Here is a 26,793-nt window from a genome sequence, read left to right as displayed (position 1 = left end):
ACATCCCCCACCCCGTCTATTTTGTATCTACCAATCACAATTCTTAATCCCTTTGCCTTTTCCCCCACCCTCCCCCTTCCCACTCCCAACTGATAACCCTCCGAAAGATCTTTGTATCTGTGGTTCTGTTCCTGTTCTATTTGTTTCCTTAGTTTGTTTTTTCAGATTCAGTTGTTGATAACTGTAAATTTATTGCCCTTTTAGTGTTCATGGTTTTGATCTTCTTTTTCTTAAATAAGTCCCTTTAACATGTCATATAATAAGGGCTTGGTGATGAACTCCTTTAGTTTTACCTTGTCTGGGAAGCACTTTATCTGCCCTTCCATTCTACATGATAGCTTTGCTGGACAGAACAATCTTGGTTGTAGGTCCTTGCTTTTCATCACTTTGACTACTTCTTGCCAGTCCCTTCTAGCCTGCAAAGTTTCTTTTGGGAAATCAGCTGGTAGTCTTAGGGGCACTCCTTTGTAGGTAACTCTATCCTTTTCTCTTGCAGCTTTTAAGATTCTCTGTCTTTAACCATTGGCATTTTAATTATGATGTGTCTTGGTGTGGGCCTCTTTGGGTCCAACTTAATTGGGTTTCTCTGGGCTTCCTGGACTTTTGTGTCTGTTTTCCTCACCCAATTAGGGAAGTTTTCTTTTATTTTTTTTTTTTCAAATAAGGTTTCAATTTCTTGCTCTTCCTCTTCTCCTGGCACCCCTATGGTTTGGATGCTGGTACGTTTAAAGTTGTCCCAGAGGTTCCTAAGCCTCTCCTCATTTTTTAAAATTCTTTTTCCTTCTGCTGTTCTGATTGCTTTTTCCTTCCTTGTGTTCCAAATCATTGATTTGATTCTTGGCTTCATCCTCTCCACTGCTGATTCCCTGTAGATTTTTCCTTATTCCGCTTAGCGTAACCTTCATTTCTTCCCTTACGTTTTTGCTGTACGCAGTGAGTTCTTTGAGCACCCTGGTCACCAGTGGTTTGAACTCTGCATCTGAAAGGTTGGTTATCTCTGTTTCATTTAGTTCTTTTTCTGGGGTTTTGTTCTGTTCTTTCATTTGGGCCATATTTCTTTGTCTCCTCAATTCGGCAGCCTCCCTGTGTTTGTTTCTGTGTATTAGGTAGAGCTGCTTTGACTTTCTGCCTTAGAAAAGACACCTGTCTAGATGAATGTGGCTTCTTTAAATCCTTGGTTGTTGGACTTCCCTACATCTTGATTTTCTGAGAGTTCTGGTTGTTATTTGTTTTGAGATATAATTCTCTCTGTGGTTGTGTGAGGAAGTGAAGTATGTCTACCTACCCCTCCATCTTTACCAGAAGTGACTCACAGGGGGCACTCTTAATGCCATTTGACAAGTGAGGAAACTGAGGCCCAGAACAGGACAGCTGTCCTTCCGTGAGTGAGCGGCCGAGCTGGGATTCGTCTCAGGACTGTGTGGCTTTCCTGACTGCCCCTATTCAGGGAAGGTGAGGGGAAAGCAAGACAGGGAGGATCAAAGGCTTTGAAACCCAGCTTCTAGGCTGCTGTGGGGATTCAGCTGCTATAGGGATTCTGTGGGTGGTGGGAAAGGCATTGTAAATATGCATGACATGTAAATATGCCTCTGAAAAACAATGTGGGGCCCCCATGAGCCAGAAGGCTGGAGTGCTTAGAAAAATGTAGTGTTGTACACTTGGGTTTGTATGATTGCTGCATGGTGTCTTCCTCCTCAGGATTCCCAGGGCAAGTCCAAGTGTCTCAGGGTGGAGAGATTATCCCAGGCACTTCCTAATTGACATTCCACCCAATTTCTGCAGGTACTGGTGCCTTCCCTTCTGCCAGGCGCCTGGTAGTCCAAACCTGGTCACTGCCGACACTGGAGGGCCCCTGTCCCACACTGGTTGCTGCCAGCTCCTCTGATTGAGTGCCTGGAGGGATGTGTGTGCCAGCCCTAGGTCCAGTGCCCACTCCTGAGGTGACGCCTGCTGGTTCCCGACTGATTCCTGTTTTCCCTCTGCACGTAGCTCCCTGGTTGGTAAGTAACTGCGTCTGCCAGCCTGGGCACAGAATCTGGGCTGCTCACTGCCCACTCGTGCTCCGCACAGCTGGGAAATGCCCAGCTCTCCCACCCAGTGACACAGCATGCTCTCAGTGAGAGCTTTTATGTGTCTGAGCTCAACTTATAGTTTAACTGCTTGTCTTACCCTGTCCTCCCAACAACCCAACAGGTGGGCACAGTGATGGCTTCCTTTTTAGGGAGGAAACAGCCTCAGAGAAGGGAAGCCACTTGCCTGAGGATGCATAGTGAGCCCAGCTCTGTCTCCCTCCAAGGCCAGCCCGTGCCACACTCAAGGGACTGGGACAGTTGGTGACAAGGATGTGGGAAGGGAAGGGGAAGGGTGAGCTGTGCTGGGGCTGAGGCAAGGCTATCAGAGTTCCTGAATTTTGGGAAGCCTTATGGTTCCTGCCCCTCCAGCCTGTTCTGCCCACATTCCTCCAGTTCCCACATGGACTGACCTCAACACCAGAGGAGGTGCAGGGCCTGCAGCCTCTCTGACAGCCTCGCAGCTCTCTGAGGATGTGCAGCCCACCCCCACCCACTCCACCCCAAGCCTGGCCTGTCACCATTCCCACAGCGATGATCCCAAGAACACACCCCTCTCAGGGCCAGCAGAGCACCGGGCACTCGCCCTGTCCCTGCGTCCCATCCTCCCGCCACCTCCCGGGCCGCAGAGGCACGGCTAGTCTAGTTCACAGACGAGGGTGTGAGGCTCAAATGAGTTAAGGGGCTTGCCCAGGGTCACCCGGCCACCACTCAGGACTATGTGGGACAGTTATTTACGATCTTCCTGTTCATGTGGCCTCTGCTCCCCAAGGATGAGAAATAACTGCTTCATCCCCCACTGGACAGCCAGCAGCTGGCAAGTGCCCGGTGTGTAGTGGGTGCACAGTAAGTAGTTGTGGAAGGAAGGAAAGAGGGAGAGGAGAGAAGGCTCTCTCACCTCCCTCTACCTAGACATCATCAGGGCCCCTGAGCCCAGTGGCTTTTTAGCTGCTGACCCCAGAAAGCATGCGGTCAGCTCAGGCCTTCAGCAGGGTGGCCCGCCCCTCTAGTCTCCATTCTCTCTTCTGCCAACAGCTGCCCAGCCTCCCTGGTGGGATGGTTCTGAGAGGGGAAAAGTCTTGTAAATATGTATCATATGCAAATGCTATAGGACAATTTAAAAGCCCGTGAAATGCATTGCAGATAATGTGAGTAGAAGTGCTTCTTCAAGAACAAGGAGCTGCACTCTCGTGTGGTGCCAGCCTTCTTATTAATAACCACGAAAAGGGCCCTTTTAATCAGCTGCCCCCAGCCTGGCGCCCCTAATCTGTCCCCTGGCTTGTTGTACGGTCTGCAGACAGCAGTCGCATTTGGCTGAGAAGCTGTTGCAGGAAAAGAAGTGATGAGGACGTCTTAGCCTGAGAGCCGTGGGTTTCTGCGGGAGTTAATCCTTCGCACACTCTCCTGGTTGTGCCCTAGTTCCTGCGTGTCCCTGCCAGGGACTAGATATGTAACAGGAGCCGCCTGAATAACTTCGAGCATTTCTTGAGCAATTGTGTATTATGTGCCTGGCATTCCACTAAGTGCATCCTCTTCTTCATCATCTCAGCTAAACTCCTGATGACCCCGTGGGAGGTTGATGGGAAGACGGAGGCATGGGCCTGGGGAGAGGGCTCAGCTGTCAACATTGCAGCCTTTCCTGAGAATTGCTGCCATTCAGTGCCACCCTCTGCCCCTCCCCCCCAGGCCAGGCACAGCCAGAGGGGCAGGATTGTGGCCACCGAGAACACAGCGTAGCTGGCAGCCCCTGGCACATGTGGCCCAGTGACGGAGAACGGGATTCCTTGGCACGAGCTGGGGGAGCAGCCGTCAGCATTGTGAGGAAAGATGGAGGCCTGGGCGGCAGCGAGGGAGGTGTTACTGCTGCTATTCTGCTACCAAGCTGGTTATTTAAAGAACAGCCAGAGCCAAAGTTGGGAAATCGGCTGGGGTGTCCCTGTGCCCAGGACGGAGGTAGCCAGGGTGCTGGGAGCCTGGATCAGTTGGGGCAGAGTAGCTACATTTTATGGTTTTTATTTGCTTATTGTTATCAGTAATAGCAATAATAATAGCACTAGAATAGTTAACAATGGGTCATCTTTGTGGAGCACATAGGCTGTAAGGATTGGGAAGTTTTGGGAGGGGTTTCTAAGGGGCCGGTGCTGCTCTGTCCATCGACCCACGTGGCCATTCCACAGTCTTTATTTCGTGGTAATTCACTCAGTAAACAGCCCCATTTTATGTACTTATATTTCACAGTAAAAAGGCTAAAAAGCAATTATAACAATAATAGTTAATATTTATGGAGTACTTGCCTAAATGCCAGGCTCTTGCTAAATGTTTTAGTTTATCTCGCTGAATCCTCACAGATTCTACTGTTCTCCCCATTTTACAGAGGAGGAAAGGGAGGCTTGGAGAGGTAAAGTGACTAGTCACACGGCTAGGGAGTGCTCAGGGGCAGGACTGGGATTAGAAACTGGGCAGGCTGACTGAGGCCAGCACCACTGGCCGTGTTGGAGGATCGGGGGCCAGGAAGTCCCCCTGCGAAGGGCAGGGTTCCTCCGTTTGCTCCTCAGGCATGTGCTAGGGCCTCTTGCATTTTTAAAGCTCAGGAAGCCAGGCAGGTGTCTGTGGCCATAGGCAGCAGGTGAGGTATCGGGGAGTGTGACAAGGAGTCAGAGCAGAGTGTTTAGCCATTTAACAGGTGTTGAAGGGTAGGAATGTGTCATTCCAAGGGACAGGCCAGGGGAGGCAGCCAGGACATAACTAGGAATCATCCAAGATAAAAAGAGGCCATGCAGGTGAGGCAGGGTCAGACCTAACCTCTGAACTAACTGCATGTGGGCCTGCACTGCCACAGGACCTACTGTGTGCTTCCTCAGGACCTACTGTGTGCTGAGCACATTCATTATCTTCCATAATCTTCAGAATAACCATGTGAGGTGGGTGGTATTGGCCCCATTTTACAGATGAGGGGACTAAACCCTCAAAAGAGGAAATGACTGGCCCAAGGCCACATAGCCAGCATGTGGTAGAGAGTTCTACCAGCTCTCCCTGGCTCCAGTGCCCTGTGGGTCTCCTGTGTGTGTGAAGGCCTCAGGAAGGCAGGCTCTTGGCATGGAATCTCCAAGCAGCCCGTGACTGGAATCGAGTTCTGTGGCAGATCCCTGGGTCCCTGCACTGGTTCTGGGGACGTGGCCCACCGGGCGGCATGGCAGAGGGTATCTCCAAGTCCTGAAACAGGGGTACCTGCTCTGCAGGCAGGGCTCCTGCCCCAGAGGCATTCCTGCCCTCCCAAGACATTCATTGAAGGCCACTCCCTGCTAGTCTATGCCTTTCACAGAGCACACAGCCTTGGGGAGAGACCTGTATTATTCAGTCACTCAAACAAATGAACTGAATACGCAGACGCCATCAGTGCTGTGATGGAAGTCAGCATGGCGATGTTACAAAGGGTTCAAGATGCTTCCATAAGGAGGTGGCGTTTGAGCTGGGACCTACAGAATGACAGGGATCTAGGCGTGCTGGAAAGTGCTCACTGTGGCATTGTTGGTAATAGGACAGCCGGGAACCCACTTGTCTGGCACGGCACTAGTTAAATCCGTGCACTGCGGCCGTACAGTGGCACCTGCTGCAGTTGTTAGAAATGGGGCCACGGATCTACATTTCCTGTTGCAGAGAGAACTTCATACTGTGTTACCGAGTTGAAAGAGAGGAGGTTATAAAACAGCATAGGTAGCATGATATCATTTTTTTTTGTAAGAACTATGTGTTTCTGAAAACTGTTCACAGTGGTTCCGTCCCAGGGGTGCAGGCATGGGAGATCTGTGTCATCTTCTTAATACTTTTCTGGACTTAGAGTCTTTCCTTAGTGTTAGGACTTGGGACAGGAAATGGGGGTTTTAGGACTTCCACCGTCCTGCCTGGAACAGTTCTCCAAGCAAATAAGACGTGGGCTGGGGAGTCAGCAGATCTGGGTCACACCTCAGCTCTACCACTTCTTAGCTTTGTGACCTTGGACAAGTCACTTGCCCTCTCTGAGGCTCAGTTTCTCCTTCTGTGAACCAGAGACAAGAACAGCAGTGTCAGGGGGTGGTTGTGGGGCTGTAATGAGTTAACACACGTAGACAGCTAGACCAGTCTCAGTGTTGCATCGCTGGTAGCTGCGGCCGTTACCACTGTGACCGCCAGAGGTGACCCCTACTCTGTGCTCATCGTGTGCTGCCTGGGCTCTCGGTGCTGACTGGTCCCCAGGCTCACTCTCCTCTCAGTTTCTGAGAGTCAGACCCAGTTGGGGGATGAGGCCCAGGGAGGTGGACAGCTTAGCAGGGCGTACATGGCCAGCACCAGCCCCAACCCCCTGAGCCCCAAGCCCCAAGCCCCAGATATCTCCCCACCAATTGCCTTGCATTGCTAATGAGCACTCTCATGGGAGAAACTGTTACAGGAACCCCCTGGCCCTAGATTTGCTTATTTTTGATAACCACTGAACCTTCCCAGAAGGACAGATACTAGCTTACAGACACAGAATCTTAAATCTTAGACAGGGAAGCTTACACTGGTGAATTCAAACTCTTAGAATCATGGAATCTTAATCATACATAATCCAGCAAGAGTGAACATACACATTTTACAAATAAGTTCACTGTACTTTCTTGATGATGGTGATAAATTAGAAACTGCCCAATTATCTATCAGCAAGAGATGGTTAAATAAATGATGGTCCAGCCAGACAATGGTGTTCTCAGAGGCTGTGGAGACAATGCCATAGATCTATACTGTTGACATGGAAACATGTCCATGGCTCATTGTTCAGGGAAAAATAGCCGGTTACAAAACGGTGTATATTGTATGGGCTCATTTTTGTTCAGAAAAATGCACATAAATATATGCATGCTCCTGTCAAGAGAAGCACACAGAAGAAAACCATCACTGTTCACAGGGGTTTCCTCTGAATAGTGAGATATGGACAAGCTCTATTTTTATTTTTGTTTGTATCATTCAGGTACTTTTCAAGTACAAGTGACAGACAACCCAGCCCCAACTGGTTTAAACAGAAATGAAGTTTATTGGCTTGTAACTATAAAGTTCAGAGGGAATAGCTTCAGGATCAGCTGGATCCAGGGGCTCAGACCCTGTCAGTAGGACCCAATTTCTTTCAGTGTTTCTCAGCTCTGCTTCCTCTGGGTTGCTACCATGTTCTTATAGGGCTCTCTCGTACAGGAGATAAGATGCCTGCCCAGAGGACTATGGAAGACTTCTTTCCAGATAGCTCGAACACAAAGTTCAAAACTGTCTCAGCATTGATGGGTCAAATTTGGGGAGGTGCCTGCCCCTCAATCAATTGCTCTGGTTGGCAGCCTGGCATCTGCACTACCACTTAGCTGGGGATGAAGTCAACACCCCTAGAATTCCATCAGTGGAAAGTGGGAAAGGGTAGCTCCCCCAAATAAAAATGTATCTGTAGCCTAAATAGACCAAGCAGTGGCTGCAACACAGCAAATTCCCCCTCCTGTACTGATCTGATTTCCCAAGATGTATGACCTTTATAATCAGAAAAAGAAACAATATAACTATGGAAAAGAGTCCTGAGCACAGATCTTATAGTCAGAAGCTCATCAAGGCAGCTTTAGACTCTCGGAATCAGACGCTCCAAAGTGCTAGTCCAGCTCAGAAGACATCAGCCTTCTCTGTGTTGAACCCCATGCCGTGCCTGGGAGGGAGCTGTCCTGGCCCTCAACAGTCTTGCAGATTTGCGGGGAGTGGGAAGAGCCCACAGATGATTCATCTGCAATGTGGGTATGTGTACAGGAGCTGAGGGAACACAAAGGCCAGCATGGGAGAAAGGAAATCTTCCTGGAGAAGGTGACACCTAAGCTGAGTAACCAAGAAGAGTATGGGAAGACCACTGTGGGCAGGAGAGAATGTCAAGGGCATGTGGTGGGGGAACAACCAGTGGATGCGCAATGGCAGGTCCAGACCGCAGGAGCTTTGAATGCCAGGATAAGAGCTTGGACTTGATCCAGAAGGCTGAGTCTTTGAGGAATGTTGTGAGAGGAGCAAGCTCAGTCTGGCTGGTAATAAGAGAGCATAATTTTGGGTGGGAGGGGGTCTGGTTGAGGCCTCACGTGGGGAAGGAGAGAAAAGACCCAGTGGTCCCTCTAGGGGGCCTTTGCTAACTACTGGTCTAAATTGTTTTCCACCATGGGTCAGAATTCCTGACCCCGAGGTGTCCAGCCACTGCTTGCACACCCTCAGAGATGGGGGGCTCACTCTGTATTCCTTCCACCTTTGATGAGAAAGCTCCTTCACAGGATCAAGTCCACAATCCTGCCACTTCCCACTCACCTGCCACTGAGGGCTGTCTCCCAAATGACCTTCCAGGAGGGCTGGCAGGGACCTGCATTTTCAGACCATAGGGTCCCAAGGCCTAGGAACCCCAGGTGCCTGCATCACCTGCTGGGCGTGAATGGAGGAGGCAGGCAGGCAGAGTCACATCACCCTGACAGCGGAGGGAGTGGTTAGGTCTTTGGACAGATCTGCGCCAATCAGTTCTCCAAATGCCCTTTATAGTTTACAAACTAGGGACTGCGGCTCAGTGCGACCAAGCCACCTATGCATCAACACAGAGCAAGTGAGAGGCGGGTCTGGAACAGGGGCCCAGTCTCTTCTGCCCCTGCCCACTCCATGGCCCTCCTGCTCACCTCCTCCCATCCCTCAGGTGAACCCTAGTTACTTCATCTACTCAGACTTAGGGAGCTTTTTTCTGGAAGCTCCAACCATCCCAGATCATCCCCCGATACCCTTCTAAGTTTGCAGGCAGCCAGCAAAATCCCCATGAATCAAATGTTTTGTGACTGTTTATTTTGACAGCAGCATTTTTTGTTTCTGATACATCAAAGCTGTGACATGCACAAACCCTGTTTTATGGGTCGTCTCTAATACTTCATCATGCCCCTAGGTCCCCATTTAATCATTCATCCTCACACTCTACAAACATTTATTAGCACCTAACATGTGCCAGGCTCTGTGCTACAAAGATGCATTAGAGCAGCCCCTGCCGGGGGACTTCACGATTCAGCCAAGGGGAGAGGCGCCTCCATCAGCGACAGCAGGTGATACATGGCAAGTCAGAGGGAGGTGCCGATCCCTCAGGGTTCTCCGGGGCCAGATCAATTGATTCTGTCCCTCTGAGCAGAGTCTTCAAGGATGAATAGGGGTTCTTCGGGAGAAACAACTGGGAAGGGTGAATCAGGTAGAGACACTGGGCTCTGGAAAGATCTCACCTGCCTCCTGCTGACTCTTAAGCCACAGAGCTTGAGGGGTCACCAGGGAAAAGAAGGCGGGAGAGTTCGGCCAAGCCAGAGCTTGGAAGGCCTCAACTGTTGGGCCAGGGAGTGTGCATTGCTCACTCCCTGGCTTGAGCAGGGGGGTAGAAGGGAGCCAAAGGCAGGGCAGATCTGGGTGTTAGAGACGTCCTTGGGTTGGGCTGGTGACAGTTGGGGGTGACAGTGGGCATGGCAGGACTATGGGGATGTGCAGAGAGGTGTCTAGTGGGGAGAGTTAACTGGATTGGGGACTTCACGGATGCTGCAGAGGAGGAGGGGGAGGGCTAAGTTCGACCCTGGGAGGAGGTGCTGTGGGCCTGGGAGGTGCTGTAAACCGGTGTCCAGATGACTCCTGCCAAAGGCTGGTCAGTGTCAGGGAGAGGGTCCCCAGGTAGGGCCAGCAGGGGCCTCTTCAGCTGTCATGAGACTTAGAGCAGCAGCCCAGTGAGACCCCCACTGTCCCCACATCCTTGCTGTAATGACGGGGGCAAAGCTCTCCACCTCGTGGGGCCTGCTTGCTCCTCTGTAAAGTGGAGCAATGACAGTATCTCCCCAGGGATTGGGGGGGCACTCAGAGGAGCAGGCTTCTCACAGTGCCTAGCACACATAAGTGACTGGGGGCTGCTCTGGTTGCCATGGTCATGGGTGCAGAGGTGGCCAAGAGAACTGGGGTACATCACCTGCAGAGAGGAAACCAGAGACCTTGAGGGGCCTTGCTCCCTGCCTGTCTCTGTGGGGGAAGGCAGGGTCTGGGCCTGGCACTCAGACCTGGGGGAAAAGCTCTGAGGAAAGAGATTCTAGCTTAGCAGGAAAATCTTTTGGATACAAATTGCTCACTGCTAACGGGTGGTAGTGAGCTCCCCATCACTTGAAGTATTTAAGCAATGGCTGCATCACAACTTGACAGAAAAGTCTGTAGAGTATTTGTGATTTGGATGAGGATCTGGAAGGTCCCTTCTAGCCCAGAGAGTCTGATTTCCTGTTTTTTCTCTGAGCCCCAGCTTCCTGATCTGTAATATGGGGGAAATAGCAGCCCCTATCTTAGAGTTGGTTACAAAATTTAAGTGAAATCATTCAAATAAAGTGCTTAACCCAAATATGGTTCATAACCAGTGCTCCGTGAGTAGTGGCTCTTATGACCAACACCAATGCTGTGCCAAATTCTTCCGTGTGTCCCTTTCCTCTGAGGGCCTCAGGTCACTCATCTGTCAGCCAGGAACTCCTGCCTGCCTTTCAGGGCCCACTCTCTGCCCTTCTCATTGCTGCTGTCTCTGTCTCCGACCCCCACCCCCAACCTCCCAGGAGGTGGCAGGAATTCCAGACCCTCTGGGCCCCTTTTAGCTCTTGCTTGAGTGAGAGTTGGCAGGTTGGTGTGGCGAGCGCCATCCGCCTCCCATATGCTTCCTGCTATTTAGAGGAAAACTCTTCCCTCGTTCCTCCAACCACACGGGCTGACATTTCCAGACAGACGCTGGAATCAGCTCTTTGGGGGATTGGCAGATAAATTTGGCCACTGCTGTTGGGAAAATCTTCAGCCTTGCTGGGAAAGCAGAGCCCAGGCTCACTTGACTTCCGTCCACCCCGCGACTTCCTCTGCGGGGCTGGAGCGCTGTCCTACCGCCTTGCAGACTAGGGTAAGTCTTACCAGCCAAGCCTTCCCCCAGGAGTGCTTTTCTGGTCAGGGAGCTGCGGCTTCCACCTTTGCATTCAGAGGTGGCAGGAGTTTGCAAGAGGAAGCAGTGTCTCCTCCCCCCCAGACCAAGATACCTACCTGGGTGTTGCCCAGCTCAATTTGGCAGAAGATCAGGTTTTGGATTAGAGACCTGAGTCTAAGACGCTTATGTCTCTGTGACCTCAGGCAGGTGACTCCCGCTCTCTGAGCCTCTTTTTCTTCATCTGTAAAACAAGGGTGATAATAATAGGATCTGTCTGATTAAAGGCCCTTAGGATTGATTGGGTCAGGCTCATGCTAAGTGCTTAGCGAATTCTAGCCACTATTACTCCCATCAACATCATCACTATGTAGCCAAGAACAATGTCTGGCACATAATAGAGGCTCAGTAAATATGAGTGTTTTCCTCTTCTCTGTTCTTACAGCTATAGCTACTTAGGGAAGAGTGGGGCATTTCAGAATTAGCTCCGATAGGGTACCCAGAGGCAGAAATGCAAGGACAAGGACATACAGAGGCTGTCATGTCCAGGGTAGGGTGTAGGTAGCCAGTGCCCTCCACACACATACATGTGTGCACGTACGCACAACACACTCTCTGTCCCAAAGTTTCATTTCCCGCCCCCCGCCCGCTGCCACGGGAGTCTGGAATGCCCATCTGCTTGGATTCTGTTGGTGCTGAGATTTAAAGCAACATCCTGAGGACGTGAGACACAGAACAGCTTGGTTTTGATGGACGGAAGGGAAAGGAAGCCCTGGCTGGAGGCAGAGTTGGAGGAGGCTCTGGGCACCAACTGCAACAGGAGGGCTCAGGGAAGCTCGAGTAGTTCTATTTGGCTGGAGTAGAAAGTGGGTGGCGGGAAGTGAGCTTGAGTTCCATTCACCACCTCCTGATCGAACCTGAGCCCCGGGCCTCATGCCAGGCACTGGGGGCAGTGACGGAAAAGATGCGCTTGTTTCCTGCCCTAAGGAGCACTGGCTCTGGCAGCGGGAGGGTGTGAATGACATGCATGCAAACAGTGAATGAACAGGGTTCTCGGTTGTGCTCAGAGAGACCTGGAGGTTGAGAGAGGGTGTGGCATGGAGTGGTGGAAGTGGGTACCTATTCAAGGCAGGGTGGTCAGAGGGGACCTCTCTGTGACCTGAAGTTGGAGCTGACCCTAGAAATGCTGATTGGGGTAAAGGGTGGGGAGCAGAAGGAACAGCAAGAGCAAATTCTCTCAAATTTCCTGGGAAGGTGGCAGGAGTGATCCCGGAGGCCTCGAATGCCAGGGCCAGCCAGACTGCTCTTGAGGAAGGTCCTTCTGGTGTTGGGTCAGGACCCAGGTGGGGAAGAGATGGAAACCAGGAGATCTGTCTGCAAACATTGAGAGCCTGCTGTGCACATTGGCAGGCAGGCAGTGCGGGATTGTGGGTCAGGCAGAGGTGGGTGAGCAGAGAAGACAGTACTTCACTGGGGTCAGAATCTGAACAGAATCCTGGGACTTGAAACAGGTATGTTTTGATGGGGGGACCTTGACCTGTGTGTAGAGGGAGGAGGTCAGGTAAGAGAGGAGACATCAGGGGAACTTAGAGTCAGACCCCAGAGTGCTCAGGAAGGGTCTGAGAGGAGGGCCACATGCTGGGTTTGGGGAGGGGCTTCCTCACTGCCCAGAACTGCAGGCAGGAAGGATAGCACACAGGTGACAGTCTGATGCACTTACCTGCTTTAAACCCAGAGGCCAATTCCAGACTGTCTACCTGTTGTATGTCTTTGGGGAAAATCACTTCACCTCTCTGATCCTCACTTGTTTTAATACTGAATTAGTTGGAATTGCATTTGTCTGCACGTAACAGAAGCAAAAAATAACAGTGATATCAACACCTAGGAGGTTATTCTTCTCATATATCAAGGATCCCAGAGGCAGGCAGGCCAGGGCCAGAGTAGCAATCCAAGGGCATGATCAAGGGCCTAGGTCTCTGCCGCCCTTGGCATGTATCTTTCGTTGTCGTGGCAGGACAGGAGACTCCAGGCAGGACAAAGATAGTAAAGATGACATGCTCTCTGCATCTGCCCTTATCAGGAAAACAATAGGTTTCCTAGCAGCCCCGCTCAGTGGACTTTTGCCTACACCTCACTAGCCAGATGTGGTCACGTGGTCACCCTAGCTGCAAGGGAAGCTGCTGAAATGAATATTTCCAACCGGGCACTTCTGTTAATTAGGCAAAAGGAAAGAATGGCTAGCAGCATAGCTGGAAGGATCCCCTTTAAACTGCCCTCCTCACAGTGGCTGTTGGGAAGATTCTATGAGATAATTAACGTGCATGAAACATTTAGCACCTAGAGTAAAGCGACCTCTCAATAATTGGTGGCTGTCTTTATTGCGCTGCTCCACCTGCCTTTACTCATTCATTTGTTCAGCAAGCGCGCGTCGGGTTCTTGGAACTGCATACAGTCCTGGAGACACGACAGGGGCCCTTTTGGCACAATGAGTGGGGGACACACACAGATTCACCCCGGTCAGTGTAACAAGGGGATTGGAATGTCCATTTACTTGTGTCTTTTTTCTTACTGCTGTGGTCCTACTACCTAGAACAGTGCCTGCCACATATCAAGCACTCAATAAATAGTTGCTGAATGAATGAAATAATGTAAGAAATACTCATCAGGGGCCTCGTATGTACAAGGCTCTTTGGGTGGGATAGGGACTGTGGGCGACACATTGCCCCTCCCCATAGAGGAAGTGAGAAAAGAAAATTGTTTCAGGCCAGGCCCTGAGGTGGGTACTGGGGACCTAGCAGTGAACAGGAGTGTTGTGGCTCCTGCCCCCATTGAGCCCGTGGTCTAGGGCCAAGAGCACTGGAGAAGGAGTCTGGAGTCCTGAGATCATAGCTGTTCATGTGTCCTGGATAAGTCCCGTCCCCTCCCTGGGCCTTAGTGTCCTCACCTCCATGACAGGTATGAGGGGCCTAGTGTGGGGTGTCGGTGATACAGTGGGTACCTCATGAGCCTTGCTCCTCTGTGTGTGTGTAGATGGTACAGAGGCAGGTGGGCTAGATGCCAGCTCACCACGTTAGGAGGCAGCTGTTGTGGGTGTGAGAGGGGATTGCATCTGAGCCCTTTGAAGGCTCCTGGAGGCCTGGGACAGTGAGGAGTGTGGGCTCTGCTTCCGTCCTCACCCACTCCAGTATCTGGGGCCTGGAAGCTTGTCAATAGCCAACCGACTGGGCATGGATCTCCCAGCTTAGGTGCGGGCACGCTGAGAATGGGCTGTGCTGCATCCCCCTGGTGAGAAGTCAGGACGATTGTAGCTGTCAGGGATCTCCTGGAGGTGAGGAAGCATCCTGAAGATTGAGGGTGGAGATCTGATCTGTCACTTGCTCGGCTGTGTGACCTTTGGCAAATTCCATGACCTGTGCAAGCCTTGATTTCCTTATCAACAAAATGGGTATAATAATCTTTGCCTTTCCTACCCCTGATGACCTTGACCTAGCACCCGACATGTAATAGGCACTCCACGTTAGTAGCGATCACCATTGCCATCACTGTACGTTCATTGTTAGGAAGAGGGAACAGACAGTTACTGAGCCCCATCATGTGCCAGGCTTGGTGCTGGATGCACAATCTCATTTCAGCATGACTCTGAGGAGGTGGCCTGGTTCCCGTTCATCAGAGGAAGACACTGGTATTCTTGTGTGCCTTATCTTCCCCTTCTGCTGTCTCAGAAGTACTGAGGTGCTGGCTTTGCTGGGCTCCCCCCTGAAGTAAAGCCCTGGGAGTCCTTGAAGAAGGCAGCTCAAGATGTTTGATGAAGGCAGCCAGCGAGGTCACAGGTGGAAATGGTCAGGGCAGGAATCTAGTTCTCATCAAACAGGCAAGCAGCCAATAGAAGATGGCCTCCTACTTCTGTATCTTCACACTCAGGCACGAGAGACAGCGTAGGACAGGCTGAAGGGTCAGAGATGCTTTTCCTCTTTGGTCAATGTCTTGAGAACAGGGCACCGAGCCCAACCCTTGAGATGAGGTGGCAGCAGGCCTGGCCTTGCTGCCACTCTTGGCTGTGACACTCTGCCCAGTGGCATTCACCACTTGTCTCTGAAGGAAGTCCAGGATTAAAAAAAGAGAAAGCTTGAGAGGCTCTCCTGGCCTGGGGCTGTGGGTGTGCCCAATCTAGGAGCCCCAGAATGCCTCCCTGAGGGACCTTAATCACTGGGTGAGAAATAAGGAAACGCATTTGGAATGTAAAACTACAAAGGGAAACAGAAATGGAAGTGGCCCACTCTGGGCCTTACAGATAGCAGAGCAGGTAACTAGCTGGGAAATAGAGGCTTTCTCTGCCACCCCAGCATGGAAGGAGGGGATTCGACACTGACCTTGGTCCTGAGCTGTTTGGGTGCCCCCAGGAGTTGCCCTGGCCCTAGTGTTCAGATCAGGGGTGTTGTCCGTGGTGCTGAAGAGAGGGTTTGGCCTTCCCTCAGCCTCTGGGGACGCTGTCCATGGTTCTGTCTTCAGTGTCCTCATGAATCATTTCCAGGACTCTGGGTTCTGGGGGACCAGGTTGAGGGTCAGAGTCTACGGCCCTGGCATTGAGCAAATCCAAGGAATACCTGAGATAAGATTTGGGCATTCTTTAAAGAACTTTTTATTCACATGTCATTTATCTCTTAGCGTCTATGTGCAGACAAGGTGCTAATGTGTGTCCCTGTTTTAGACGTGAGCAAAACGAACCTTAGAGAATTTAAGGGACCCAGACACTGTACTTCTCTGTAACCCCATCTTCCTCAGTCACAATAGGGAAGTTGTCTGTGGCATTACACAAACTAATGGCTGAGGCTGGGCTTTGTAAACTGATACTGGCGGCAGGGCTGGGGGGGGGTGTCAACTGTTAAACATATGCTCTTAGAATCTCATGGGGTTTCCTGGAATGTGTAAGATTTGAGCCAGACCTGAAAGATGGTGTGCGGCTCAGGGATTGTGTGGAAAAGAAGGGACTGCTTCTTCACTGAGCACCTGCCATGTGCCAGGCCCTGTGCCGACGCTTGACAAATCTGACCCATCTACCCCCATGAGCACAGTGGGAGGAGTAGCTGGTTCCATGGTACAGATGTCGAAGGAGAGAAGAGAGACTTCCCAAGGTTACTTAGCTAGAAAGTGACGGGGTTGAGAAAAGCCTTAAAGACTGGAAGCCACAGGCTTGAAACTCAGGCTGGAAAGGATCCTTGGTGTCACCTGGCCCAGCCCAGAGAGGGGTGTGCCCTGCTGGGGGCCATAGTGTCAGCCTCAGGACACCAGCTGGATTTGGCATCGTCCTCTCCCAGGACTGTGACCACCACTCCCCCCTCACCTTGGGCACAGGCTCCAGGGAGATGAGAATGTGTTGTGTCACAAACAGGGACCCAGAATTCCAATCCCGGATCTGCCATCTGTGAGCCGCGTGACTTCAGATAAGTCACTTACCCTCTCTGGGCCTGTTTCCCGTCTCTAGCAGAAGCTGCAGAGCAGCTTCAAGGATCAGAAGAGACAGTGGGTGGGAAAGGGCCGACAGCTTCGTTGTTATTAGTAGAAATAAGACCCAGAGAAGGGATGGAAGACCCCCAAGTCAGCACAGCAAATATCAGAAGAGGGGCCTAGAAATGCCACCCTGGGCCACCAGTGCCACTTCCCAGCAGGACTGGCAGTCAGGCTGGGGCAGCACCTGGCAGCCCCAGCTGACAGACATGCCTTCAGGCAGGCACACTCGAGCTCCAGAGCCAAGTGTCCCTGTGGGGATCAGCGGCCAGGCCAGCTCTGGCTGTTCCTCCACCAGCTACATTACCAGCTCCAAGCTTAATATGGCCCGCAGGGCTGCTGTCATGCCCAATTAGGCCGTCATGGGCCACCCTCTCTACAGGACCCTGTTGTGACCATCTGAGGCCCTGGACGTGATCTTGGCTAGTCCCTTTGGCAGCTGTTTGGTTTTTGGGAGGAGAAGGCCACCTGCTCTTACGATCACCTATGGCCTTAGAGATCTGATATCCTAGCCCAGCCCAGGAGGCCTCAGCTCTTGGGCCCAGAGATTCAGCAGCACCCTCCCCTGGCTCCAAGACCTGGCAGTAAAGCAAAGTGAAGAAGGAAAGGAGGAAGGGATGGCAGGTGATGGAGAAGAACGGGGGGAAGGGAAGTCTGGGAACTTAGCACGACCAGCCCTCCTCCTCGGCTGAGGCTGCTGTCAGTCACAGCACCCACCGCTCCCACATGTACTTTGCAGGACCCCAGCCCACCTCATGCACACTCTCCTGGGAAGTTCTCAGCAGACTGTGCAGCCAGCAGGACACAGGATCATGTTCATGTCACAGACCCCTAGAGACGATGTGACACAGGGTCTGAGGTGAGGGCTTAGTCTGGGGCCAGGATCAAGGGTCGTTCTGGGGCTAGAATCACAGAGAAGACTTTTCATGACAAGGATACAACTTGGGGCCTTGGCCTCATCATCAGCACAGAGCAAGCAGGTCTAAAGGAGGGAGGAAATGTAAAAGGCTTTCCAGGTCAAGGGAACTTTCACAAACCCAAGCTCAGGGGTGTCATTTGAGTGGTTTTCTTCCATAAATTATATCATAAGAAGTTAATTTTCTTTGCATTTTTTTATCCACTGATTCTGTTTCTGACATCTAGCCAAGCCCAAGTGTAGCTATCATTCATTCTCTTCTCCTGCTGATCAGTATCCCATTGTATGTTGGTACCACGTTTCGTCCCTCCTCCTGCTGGGGGACATTTCAACGTTTCCGTTTCTTTACCATAGACAGTGTGGCTGTGAACTTCCTCATGGACACGCGTCCTTGGAAGCAGGGATTTCTGTTTTAGTAAACACTGCCAAATTGCCTTCCCGGGCGGTTGTGCCACTCTGCACTCCAGCTAGTGGTATATCTGCATCCCCACTTCCTCCACACCTCAACATCAGCTGTATTATCCCTCTTTAATTTTGCCAATCTGCTGGGCGACCACATCTCATTTTCATCAGCCTCTCCTGACTGTTAGAGAGGCCGAGCTCCATTACATGTTCAGCGGTCGTCTGAATTTCCCGTTCTGCAAAATTCCTAGTCACGCACTTTGCCCAATTTTTTAATGGGCCGCTTACATTTTTCCTATTAATTTTTCGATGATGTTTATTTATGTGGATATTAGTCCTTGTTATGTTTGTTACAAATATTTTCTCCCAGTGTATCATCTTTTAATTTTGTGTCTTTTTCATTTAGAAGTTTAAATTTTAAGTGTAGTAAAGCATCATTTTCCCCTTTATTTGCTTTTATTTCTTTGCAGTCTGTTTAAGAAGGCCTTACCCACCCAAGGTTGCAAAAGTGCACTATAGGGTCCAGCACAAATAACGCCCCTTTTTTATCACAAAATCTTTTATTACAAAATCATAAGCATGTAATTCTGTAACATAACAATATCACACTGAAGCACACCATATGACATTTTAGGTGAACTGTTCAAATTAAAACTATAAATTATTACTCCATATTATTACCCTACCAACCACACTCAAGCAGGCGGTACTTCTGCCAGACCCTGTATATAGTTCCTTCTAATAATTTAAAGTTTTATTTTCCTTTTGTCTTTCATATTTGGGTCTTTAGCCAATCTGGAATTTTATCTTAGCATGTGATATAAAGTAGGGATCTAATTTTATTTTTATACAAATAGCCTATTGTCCCAGCAGCATTAATGGAATCCTTTTCTCACTGACTTGAAATGCCATCTCTGTTTCATGTTTAAGTGCCCATGTACTTACGGATCAATTTCTTGGAAGTCTGTTCTGTCTCATTGATCTCTTTGTCTATTCCAGTTCTACACTAATACTGTACCTCACTGTTTTTCAACAGAGACATATTGGCATTAGGGGTGGGACAATTCTGTCTTGGCCTGGACCGTTTTGCTTATTATAGGTCCTTCAGTATCCCTGATCCAGTCCTTGCACTCAATGACAGTAGAACATCCACCCCCCACCCAGGTCATTGTTACAACTGGAAATGCCCCATCATTCTCGAAGGTGCCCTAGGAGGGCAGCCCTGCCCGCTGTTGAGAACTAGCATAAACAGCTGTCTAATGGGGCTTAATATATGATGGAACAAGCCCTTCCCCCACTTCTTGTTTCTTCTTTTTCATGGTCCTTTCCACTCTGCTTCGTTGCCAGGAATGGAATCCACAGCATGATGCTTTGTCAGGCACCTCTGGAGATAATGCCTGACAACCTTCAACCACTCTTGCCCCCTCCTTTGGGGGAAGGGGAGCTCTGGTTCTTAGAAATTACTGTCTCGCCCTGAGCTGAAGTAGCCCCCCTGTGATGCACTTCCTTCCCGGGACCCACAGAACACAAGTCCCTCCTCCTCGGCCCATCCTTCATTGACTTCAGAGAGCAAACATTTACCTTCCTCCTCAGCTCTTATCTCCAGACTCCTAAATTCAGTAACTTCATTTCCCTCCAGTGTTCCTCAAGGACTTAGCTTCAGTGGCAGGCAGCGTGTTTGAGCTTGAATTGGACACACTGGGTTAGAATTCCTGTTCTGCTACTATTAGCTGTGTGACTCTGAGAAAGTCAATTAACCTCTCTGAGCCTCATCATTAAATGGAGATAATAGATCATCCGCCTCACAGGGTCAAGGAAAGATGCAAATGATGCGGAGCATGACTGCGTCCTGGGCGTAGTGGGGTTGCTCAAGAAGTGATAGCTGTTGACGTTGTCCCTGTGATTATCACTTCACTGTGACTCTCGTGGTGGTCACTGCCCCAGGCCAACCCATCAGGAGAGCTGAAAGAAACACCCGGGTGGGCTCTGGCCGGGGCAAAGACCTCCTCTGCCTGAGAAACTGAGATGGCAGCATTCGCTGCTGGGCTGAGTGGGGATGACAAAGAGGCGTCAAGGCCGAATTTACTGATCAGTCAGGAGGGTGCATCTACTGTCAGCAGGGATGGGGAGACTGTGGGAAGAGCAGGTCTGAGCGGTCAGGAGTGCAGGTTTGGCCATGTCAAACTTAAGATGCCTGTTCAACGTTCAAGTGGTCATGTCGAGTAAACAATTGGGGTGCATGAGTCTGGATTTCAGGGGGGATCCTGGCTACAGATGAAAATGGGGGAGTCATCAGATCTTCCCAGATCTTTTCTCTGCAATTACAAAGACAATGTTTTATTTTGTGTGCTTTGCTCATAAAGAGAAACCTGCTCTAGTTGACCTGCAGCCTTCTCTTTTCACATATCCAATGGTTTGGAGGTTTTTTCTGGATCAGTACATAGAGACAGACCCCATTTCTTCTTCGTGGCTGCATAATATTCCAGTGTGGCTGGATGGAAATGCTGTCCCCATTTTCCAACTTTTGTACACTGGCTGATTCTTGCCTTTCTCTCTCACTGCACTGTGAGCAACCTTGCAGAAGTCTTGTTGGGATGGAGGGGTGTAAGAAAGCTCAGTAGTTAGAGAGGCAGGTTTGGGAGTCAGAGCTTCAAGTCCCAACTCCCACTCTGTCTCACTGTGTGTCCTGGGCAAGGTACTGTCTTCCTCTAATCCCCTGCCTTCCCATCTACAACACAGGCCCATCTCTCCTGTGTAGGTGTGGTGGAGGGTATAGGAAACAATGAATGCCAAGTTGTGGGCTTAGCTGAGGGTAAGCACCCCCTCTTTGTGAACTCGAGTATTGTAGCTGTTGTTTACAGCTGTGAGTCTAACTGTGATGGTTTCCTCATTCGTTCCTTTGTTCCCTTCCTTCCTTCCTTCTTTTTTTGTATTTCTTTATATAAGAAAAAGAAGCAAATAAGAGATTAGGAGAAGAGAGAATAAAGACAGAAATGAGATAATTCAGGTTGTACTTTGCTAAAGGTAGGCTATAAATTTGCCTTGGAACTTCTTAACAGACAAAGAAAGGGGGGGAGGGCATACAAGAAGTAGCCCGATTCACACTGCCCTTGAAAAGGAAGAACGCAGTTAATTGTCCAGCTGTGTGCTGAGTGACCATGGCTTCTGTGCCATCCATATACCAAGTACAGGAACAGTGGGGGCTGCTGAACTCGAGTCTCCAAAGGATCTGAAGTTCAGGGGAGTCCTGACTGTGGGACCCTAGAGGCCAGGCCACCAAGGGATAGGTTGGGGAGCCTGAGCTCTTGGCCTTCTAGTCTGGTGGGGGGAGACAGCCAGGACCACACCCACCCTTCTGAGTGGTAGAGTGGGCTCCAGGCTGAAATGAGGGCTCAGAAATGTGCAAACTGGACCAAGTGACAGTGAATTTCAGCTGGGGGAAGGCTTCATGGAGGAGGTAGTGTTTGCCCTGGGCCTTGAAGGCTAAGTAAGACCTGACCCCTGGGAATGAAGGTGGAGGTCATGAGATCCCCACCAGGCCCTTCCTAGGGAAGGAGCATCTGTCTGTTTGTGGCCTCTCACAGATAAAGGGAACCTAGAGATTTGAGTTAAGCTGCCTTCTGCATGGTGGGAAAACTGAGGCCCAGAGAAGGCAGGAATGAGCCCGAAGTCACATAGAGAGATAGAGATATAACAGGCCTCAAACCCAAGCCTTCTGCCTCCCTGACCAAGGCTAGTTCACCCCCACCAAACACCTCCACTCACCATGGCTTCTGCTTTGGGTTCTGGCTCACCTCTGGCAGGGTCATTAACCACCCACTGTCTGCCACGTGGTGCCCCTTCTGTTTCACTCGCACATTGTGCCTCAGAGACGCCCAGGATAGCGGCTGTGGGAAGGGAGGCCATGCCTCTCTGCCCTTCCCTCCGTCTAACTGAACTTCTTGGTCATAGCTCCTCCCCCGAGTCCTGGATCCTGGGCCTCTGTGTCCCTGCCAGAGAGCTGGCTTGTCCCTAAGTACGACTCAGATAGAGGAAGGGAAGTGCCCATCTGGGGAGTCCTGGACGCACAGTGAGTCCCAGCTTTGATCTCAGTCTAAATCCTGACCCAGGCCTCAGACTAGTTCTGACCTTGATCCAAGACTGAATCACGACCCCTTCTCCAGGCTAATCCCTGACCCTAATCTCAGCCCCAGACTGAGCTCTGATATTGGCCCAAATGGTTGGCAGTAGGGGACATGAATACTTGGGGTCAGTCCTTCCCCATAACTGCTAGACACTTAGCTTAGGACCCCCCATATTAAAGACCAGTGGTTCCTGACTCAAACTGTGCCCTGATTGAGGGTTCTGTCTCAAACTGTTCCTGCCCCCCACACCCTGGCTTCAGCCTCAGTGTCCTGGAGACCAGTAGCCGTGGGTGACAGACAAACCATTTATCCTGCCCTCCCTGACCCTGAACTCTGCATCCCCAGTGGGCTGCCAGCACAGCTGAAACACTCCCTCCCCCTCCTCCTCATTTGCCTCCTAGCTAATTCCCTGTGCCACGTGATCCGTGATCCACCGTGAGGGCTGCGATATTTATAAAATCTGTGTCCTTCCTGATAAAGCCAGCCCCAGGGACCAGGCCAAAGCAGCTCTATTCATTCTCTAAAGCCCCAAAACTTCAAACCACATCCATCTGAGAGCCCTCATCACAGTCCCCCTGTCGCCAATTGAAGTCACAGCTCCTGCATTCCAGAGCTGCCCCCTCTCGTGTGCCCTACAGACTTGGAACCTTATTCCCAGAAGCTGCCAAGCCTGGCTCAGAGCAAGGGATGGGGCGCTGGAGGCAGGAGGCAACTCAGCTTCCGGCTTCCCACTGAGGCCTGCAATAAGTCACTGTCCATATCTGAGTTCCCATCTTATTGTCTTGCCAATGGAGCAGCGACCCCTAAGTCCATGGGCTGGGAAGTAGATTCACTGAGGTACCTAGTGCTCGGTTTAGGGCCAGGCCGAGAGGAGCAGCAGAGAGGAGCTGCTGCACTGTCCCCACCCGAACTAGTGGCATGTGAGCAAGTGGGCAGGACCTGCTATCACTTCCCCGCAGCCTGTCACAGTGCCTGCAGACGTGCTGTTTGGGTTGTCCAGAATCTCAGGTAAAATCCAGGTCACCATGGGTGGGAGGTAGCTTAAGACTGCCCTTTTGAGAAGTTGCAAAGGCTTCCGGGGACATCCTGACTTCACATGGTGGGTCATGGCCTGAGTGACAGGAAGTGAGTGGTTTGGGGTCATGCCCCTGAGCCAACACCACCTTCACCAGTAGGTCAGTCACCTCAGAGATCTTCCAGGTCAGGGGTGTTAAACTCATTTTCACCTGGGGCCACATCAGCCTCCCGGTTGCCCTCAAAGGGCCGAATGTAACTTTAGGACTGTATAAATGTAAGTACTCCTTAACAGTTAAGTGAGAGCTCGGCGCTGCTGCTGGGTAGAAACAAGGTGCGGGGCCAGATTCCACCCGCGGGCCTTGTGTTTGCCACCGGTGTTCCGGGCCATCCCCTCCCCTCCTCACATTCTGGCAGCGCTTCTCTGGCCTCTGCTTGCATTCAAGTTCACCTTCTCAGGCAGCTCCTTGCATCTTTGGGATTTTTCTTAGATTGTGCCAAAATCTTTTTCCTTGTAACCTCCACCCTCTTATCTAGATGTTCCCCCTCGGAACATTTACTCTTGAGCTCACCCCTGTGCGCTGGGCTCTGAAGACCCAGGGGAAGAGAGCCCGAGATGATCCCTACTGTTGGTGAGTTCGCAAGCCACAGTTTCAGAGTCAGGTGGACCTGGCTTCAAATCCTAACTCTGTCACTTGCTCTGTGATCTCGGGCAGGTCACTTAACCTGTGTCCTCATCTGTAACATGGCTTCCACGCAGAGGATATGAGGCGATAAAGGTGAGGCTTCTAGCACAGGGTCTGACATGTGGTTGCAACCTGACCAATGGTTGGGTGGGAGGATGTGGGCAGAGGGCAGGATGGCCTGGGCTGGAAGGGTCACCTGCCCAGAGAGCGGGGAGGCAGCCCACCCGCGCCGCACAGGGAGCAGGTGGTGTAGAGCCAGTACACAGTTGGCCAGGCAGGCGGGGGGGCTCCCCCGGCAGTACAGACTGCTGAACAGAGGTCTGGCAGGTTGGCGCCCACAGGCTGTCATGGGGGCAGAAGCCTGGTGTGGAGTGGCAGCTGAGGCTGGAGAAACTGCCTGAGTCACGTCACAAGGAACTCATTATTGGGCGACTAAGATTGGGCAGCAGTCTGTGGTCACCATGGAGGCAGTGAGGGGTGAGGAGGCGTGGACAGGTGGCAGGGTTTGAAGGGGCTGGACTGGTATGACCCCCTGACAGGTGATGGTGACCAGGTCCAGGGCTGAGGCAGCAGGGATGAAAGGTCCAGAGATGGGACTGCCAGACCTGGCCAGTGGGCTGGAGTGGAAGGCTGTTGGAGCAAGGAAAGGGAGCAGGGGGACCTCAACATCCAGCTCAGGTGCTGGGGGCTGCCACTAGGATGGGGATGCAGAAGGAACAAGTCTGCCAGTTGAGATCCGCAATTCCGTTCAGATGGGCCGAGCGTCAGATGCCCAGGCAGGCGGCAGTGGAACCTCAGCATCACTCATTTATTTATGCATTCATTTGCTTAAAATACGTTTATTAAGCACCTCCTCTGCCTCAGGCCCTGTATTAGGCCCCGTGATACTGCAGTGGAAGGAGCCAGCCCCAGCTTTCATGAGGTTCTCAGTCAAGTGGAAGAGACAGGTGATAAGCAAAATAAACCAGCAAAGGCTCTGAAGAAAATAAGCCTGGGTGACTTGGGAGTTGGGGAGGGGCACCAGTCTACATGGGGGCCCCTCTGAGGAGGTGACATTTGGGTGGAGTTCTGAATGAGGAGAGGGAGCAGCCACAGGAGGATCTGGGCCGGAGCACTCCTGCTGGCAGGACAGGGAGCGCAAAGTCCCCAATGCAGGAGGAAAGAGCGCCCCTTGTCCTGGGAGGGAAAGGAGGCCAGGCCAGCCCAGGGTTGTGAGTGGGGGTCAGGGAGGAGTGCGTGGCCGCCTGTGGAGCTGGTTTTAGTGAAGAACTCAAAGGTGAGGTTGGGGGCCGGGGGCTGGAGAGCTGGGAGTCATCAGGGCAGACTGGGTGGTTAAAATCCTAAGATGGACAAGGTGCCCTAAGGAGAGGAGGCTGAATGAGCAATTCCGGCCTGGCCCAGAGCCCGAGGAGGCCTGCCAGTGTCCCCTGGGCCTTGGGGGGCCAGGGGCCTGAGTTAGAGCCCTGATCCCTCCACTTACTCACCGTGTGGCCTGGGCAGGTCTCCTGGTCACTGAGCTTCACTTGTTAGATAATGACATTGATACCCGATCCCCAGAGGGTGACGGTCTCAGGAGAAAAGGGCTGCTGAGCAGTGAAGGGCTGTATTTGGGAGGTGCTCTGGTGACAGCTGGAAGTCTGTCCCTCTCTTGGTGAACTGGGGAGGGCTTGGCTGGCCTGGATTTCTGGACTGGTCCCTCCATCTGCCAGGTCTCCTGAGGGCACTGCAGAGAGAGCCCAGCTTGGCACAGCTGGTGGGGCATGTCTGGGTGGGCCGACTGCTGGGAGCACTGAGCAGGCTAGAGTTTGTCCCAGCCTCAGGCTGGAGACAGACGAAACCCCAGTCCCTTAAAGGAGCTGGTGAGCAGACTGAGAAACAGACAGAAGCTTGCACGTGAAAGGGAAGGAAAAGGAGGGAGACTCCCTTCATCGGTAGCTACCAGGTGCCTGCATCCTTTGTGGCCCAGCACAGTTGCTGCCATGCACTTAGGCACGGATTGAGTCTGTATTGTTCAAATGGGAAGCTGAGGCTCAGAGAGGGACGTGACCTGCTCAAAGTCACATGGTGAAGGAGTGCATTCCAGCCCCAGCCTGTCTCTCGGCCAGCCCTGCGGCAGCTGTGGAGGGGCTCAAGGACACATCTCCTCCCCATCCTGCAGTCGTCCCCACGGCCCTACTGTGCCGCACACAGGAAAGGCTGACTCTGGTGGCACACTTCCATCCCACTGCCACAATGGCCTTCTCTCTGTTCCCCTGAATCTTTTTCTGGCCTCAGGGCCTTTGCACTTGCTGTTCCTTGCTTAGACTGATCTCCCTCCTTCCCCCTCTCACATGCACACACACAAACATATCTCATCTCATCCTGTCATTCCCTCCTCACCCTCCAGACCTCGATCAAACCTTACTTTCTCCAGAAAGCCTTATCTGACTTGCTCTCCTTACATTTTCTCCTCGACCCACCTACAGAGTCTCCTGAGCCCTGGTCACTGCTGGCAGTTTCATTTATCTGTGTGGTTATATGTTTATGATCACGGTCCCCTGAGAGACTGACTGGCTGCCCCGAAGGGCAGGGGCCACGTTTCTCAGGGTTTCCATGGGGCCTAACCCAGAACGGGGCCACAAGAAATACTGGCTGGATGGGTGATGGGGTGCCACTCCGTGCCTCCCGTCCTATAGGCTCTGAGGCTGCAGGGGCTACAGAGGAGCCCTGGCCCTTCTGGTCCTCCTGGATCCCTGTCCCCCTCCTTACTCCTGAGACAGACTCTGTGGTCCCCCATCTTCTCCAGGGTGTGACATCTACTATTAAGTAGCTTCTGAGATGAAGCAGAATTGCGTGGGCTCTGTGGAGCGTGCGTGTGTGCTCACGTGGCCCTGGGCGCACGCACATGTGCACGCTGGCCTCCGTGAGTAACTCCAGCGGTGCTTCCGAACACTGTCTCCATGGAGAGGCCACCCCCGCCCGCCCCAGCCCCAGGTGGCTTGCCTCCGCCACCCCTTGCAGCTCCCCTCCTGGCTTCTCCCTGACCCAGATTCAACCTGCCTCACCTCCCACACCCATGAGCCCCAGCTTCTGAAATCTCAGGGTTCAGGGGCCTCTCCCCAGACACTCCTCTCATTCA

The 26,793-nt window shown here is 51.8% G+C and overlaps 1 protein-coding gene across 1 annotated transcript in view; it reads left to right on the top strand.

Annotated features, from left to right (window-relative positions):
* The first annotated feature begins 1,839 nt into the window (after positions 1 to 1,839).
* The window catches only part of DLGAP4 (DLG associated protein 4), a 131,375-nt gene continuing 106,421 nt past the window's right edge, over positions 1,840 to 26,793 (top strand). Inside the window, exon 1 of the mRNA XM_053926224.2 lies at positions 1,840 to 2,000. The gene's annotated coding sequence lies outside the window, so the exon portion shown is untranslated. The remainder of the gene's footprint in view (positions 2,001 to 26,793) is intronic.

This window comes from Desmodus rotundus, chromosome 6 (assembly GCF_022682495.2).
Source record: "Desmodus rotundus isolate HL8 chromosome 6, HLdesRot8A.1, whole genome shotgun sequence".
Lineage (NCBI taxonomy): Eukaryota > Metazoa > Chordata > Mammalia > Chiroptera > Phyllostomidae > Desmodus > Desmodus rotundus.
This window is presented reverse-complemented; position numbering and strand designations above follow the sequence as displayed.